The following is a 4092-nucleotide window of genomic DNA, read 5'->3' on the forward strand; positions in this document are numbered from 1 at the left end:
CAATGAAACTCTGCTGCTGCAAAAACAGTCTTTTCCCCACGTTTGTCTCTTTTCAAAGTGCAGCGTCTGGATGGAGAAGGGAAAAAATGGAAGAAAAATAAAGTTAAAAAAATAAATACCGCACAGCCGGGTGGCCGTAAAGTGGCAATTAAGTAAAATACATACATAATTAAGGCAAGACACAGTGACCAGTTTGCTTTTATTCACACGCAAACACAATAGCGCCACTTTACAGAGTTTGGTAGTGAAGCGCTACTTTCGTTTTCTCATCTATTTTTCAACAGCATTGTTTTCCCCGGGTGGGGAAGTGCACCATTCCTGGAGGTACTGCAATACCAGGTTGATGCGTGGAGTGGACAGAGCAAGCTCCTATTCCATCTCCCTGTTCCAAAAATCAATTTAATATATGGTCCCCAGATAGAGGACGTATCAGATATTAAACTGATAAGAACAGATTTGTTTTGAAACCATTTATTTATTGTTAAAGGCACAAATACAGGGTAATCTTTACAAGTACATTCATCCAAGAAGAGATCGGTACATTGCGTTCATAACCACAGGTTACAGAGCGTGGTATAGGGCAAGTTTTATAAGTACATCATCCAAAAGGAGGAATACTGGTATATTGCTTTCAGAACCACAGGTTAGAGAGCGTGGTACAGGGCAAGTTTGATAAGTACAGTATCCAAGAAGACTGGTATATTGCGTTTATAACCACGGGTTACAGAGCGTGGTATAGGGCAAGCTTTACAAGCACATTATCCAAAAGGTAGACTAAATCTTTATTGGGCCTATACAAATGCCAATCCTATTGCTTACCCGGTGGCAAGGTAGTGCAGTAAGTCTCTCAAGTGACCCATCCTTTCCAGTCCGAGAAGCGCTACAGAGCTCTAGCCTGGGAAACCCCAAAGCGAGCATCATCAATGTGGACATAAGTGTGCATTTTGTCCAGGCAGATATTCCTGCAGGCCGCTGGATGGAGCACTTTATGATGGAAAAGTAGTGCATTGCGGGCCTCACACAGCGTCTCTTTGCCACAGTTCAAGAGGCGCCATGCCGTTAGGAGATATAGATCAACCATACAATACCATTTCGAAAGTCAATGTCTGAATGTGGGCAATGTTCTGGAGAAAGGGCCGCAGCAGGGTCCAGAAGGCTTGGACATGGGCGCAGGTCCAGAACAAGTGGTACACAGTCTCTGCATGCAGGCAGGAGTCTCTGGGGCACCGGTCCACGGGTGCCAGTCCCCGCCCATGTTGGAAAGCCTTCACTGGCAGACAGGCGTGGCGCTGAGCCAGGCGAGGTCCCTTTGGCTGTGTGACATACCACGGTGGCCTATCAGATCCCAAACAGACGAGGATTGTTCTTCTGAAAATGGGCCAAGCAGGGTTGGTTGTTCCAACGAGTTCAAATAGTTCTTGAGCTGTTTGGCTTGGCGGCGGGCTGCGGGGGGTATGGCCGCAATGTCCAGAGTGTCCATAAATTTAACCAAAGCAGCATAGTACTCGGGTACAGTTTGGGCCAAAGGCGCAAGGTTAGAGGGACTGAAAAGGCCCCGCTGCCTGAAAGTTGCCCCCATATAATATTTAACATATGAAGCTGCATGTGAGGGTATGAAAGATTCAAGCCGGGCAACTGTGTGGCAAAAAACATTTGACATCAGAAAAGTGGACACATGTGGCATCCCCTTACCCCCCTTTCGCCAATGTTTACAGACTTTCGAGCAACTTAATTTTTCCATCCTGGAGCCCCAGAGGAAAGTGAACAACAACTTAGTACATTTTGCCAAAATGGGTGGGGGCGGGGGGAATATCATGGCTAGGTAGAGCATCAAGGGCATAAGCACAGCTTTGACAATTAGCACTTTACCCTCCAGAGTCAGAGTGCGTGTGGACCACAATGAGATTTTCTTTGTCAGTTTACCATACACCTTGTCCCAGTTTTGTGCTATCGGTGTCTGCTCTGCGAAGAGTACCCCCAGAAGCTTTATGGGCGTTGTGGTCACCGGTACTTGTAGAGCGGTCAACGTGCCCATGGGCCCATATTCAAACATATACACTTATCAGCATTGAGCCGTAAGCCTGACACCTCTTGAAAAATAGATGCTTGGGAGGGAGGGCGAGGGGTGAGAGAAAAGTAGACCAAAAATTGTTTGTGTGTGTGTAAAAGGCCGCTTTATTAGGAAACAGGTGCACATTACAAATACAAACCTTGGCAAACGCCTTACAAAACTAAACCTCGCTAAATAAATAAATAACTAACCAATCGGGCCCCCAACCCCCACCCCTAACATATTTGGGCCCTCCCCACAATACATCAATACACATTATAACATCATTATACATTACGTCATAATAAAACATTACATCTTCAATCAACATTACGTCATATATATAAAACATACGTCACTAATAAAACTTTATTCATCAAACCACAACTGAATTAACATTTGTCATGTCCTCCGTAATCATCGACCCTGCCTGACCCTGCACTCCTGCAGATACCCCTTTTTCAAACTGAACGGTCAAACCATGACCAACCTGCCCCGGCCCCAGTCCAAGAAAAATCTAACGAAAATACAACCAACAATCTGCCTGAAACCGAACTGATACACCAAGACCCCGCACTGCACCTGCTCCTAGCGACAAATACAAGTACAAGAAACAACCCCTGCACACCGGTAACCCATAAAAACAGCCTTTTGAAAAAAGAAAAATATTAAAAAGGGGAAAACCCCAAAAAGGGGCAAAAAACGAGGGAGCGAGAGGGAATAAAAACTTACACAAAAAAAGGGAGGGAGGGTGGGACAAAAAAGCTAAAGCACCTAGCCACCAGGTCACCAAACCTAAAATGGTGGCGGTTAGCGGGAAAGGTGGAATTTATACTTGGGCTGGCTGGTCCTACTAGACCAGCCCAAAAACTAGAACATTCTGGCAACTTCTGGAAATAACCCCTCGCAGCCCTCCCAAACCGCCCGGGGGAGGAGACCTCCCTTCGGTCGGCTCCCTCCCCCAAGCCCCCCTTGGGAGGGAGGGCGAGGGGTGAGAGAAAAGTAGACCAAAAATTGTTTGTGTGTATGTAAAAGGCCGCTTTATTAGGAAACAGGTGCACATTACAAATACAAACCTTGGCAAACGCCTTACAAAACTAAACCTCGCTAAATAAATAAATAACTAACCAATCGGGCCCCCACCCCTAACATATTTGGGCCCTCCCCACAATACATCAATACACATTATAACATCATTATACATTACGTCATAATAAAACATTACATCTTCAATCAACATTACGTCATATATATAAAACTTTATTCATCCAACCACAACTGAATTAACATTTGTCATGTCCTCCGTAATCATCGACCCTGCCTGACCCTGCACTCCTGCAGATACCCCTTTTTCAAACTGAACGGTCAAACCATGACCAACCTGCCCCGGCCCCAGTCCAAGAAAAATCTAACGAAAATACAATCAACAATCTGCCTGAAACCGAACTGATACACCAAGACCCCGCCACCCAGAAAGGTAGGCAAGTGGGGGGGGGGGTGAACACACGGCGCCTCCCTTTCTGCCCCCCAACCGCGTAGCGAACGGAAAGATAAGTGGAATCAACGCTGTATGGCCAATGCCCGTGCTAACACCTCACGAAGCTCTAATAGATAAAGGTCCATGCCCACCCGTGACAAATGGACTCCGTCATCCTGGAAAAACTCAACTGACTCAAATTTAATGTCCCTGTGCGATATCCTGCTGAAACCATGGCCCCTGCAGCAACAAGACACCTCTGAATTCACCTTCTTCCTCGCCCGATCCACAGCCCTGGGGTTCACAGACCCTCTCCATGTCCTACGCGGTATCAACTCTGTCCAAAACACATGGCACCCAGACCAGAGTTCCTTAATAAAGCCTAAGTCCCGCTTCATAGCACGCAGTAAGACAACCCCTTTCGTGGCACAAAGATCATTTTCACCCAAATGAATTACCAAAATATCCAGGCATAAACCGCCCACCATGTTACTGTTTAAACAAGGGATTAACTCTCTCCAGAGCATCCCACCTTTACCCTTCCATACAACGTTAAACATTCGAT

At 46.2% G+C, this 4092-nt stretch overlaps 1 pseudogene; it reads right to left on the reverse strand.

The window, feature by feature from the left end:
* Window positions 1-302: 302 nt before the first annotated feature.
* LOC147707176 (U2 spliceosomal RNA) lies at window positions 303-475 on the reverse strand (annotated as a pseudogene).
* Between the last annotated feature and the right edge of the window lie 3617 nt (window positions 476-4092).

This window comes from Lissotriton vulgaris, chromosome 6, assembly GCF_964263255.1.
Source record: "Lissotriton vulgaris chromosome 6, aLisVul1.2, whole genome shotgun sequence".
NCBI classification, from domain to species: domain Eukaryota; kingdom Metazoa; phylum Chordata; class Amphibia; order Caudata; family Salamandridae; genus Lissotriton; species Lissotriton vulgaris.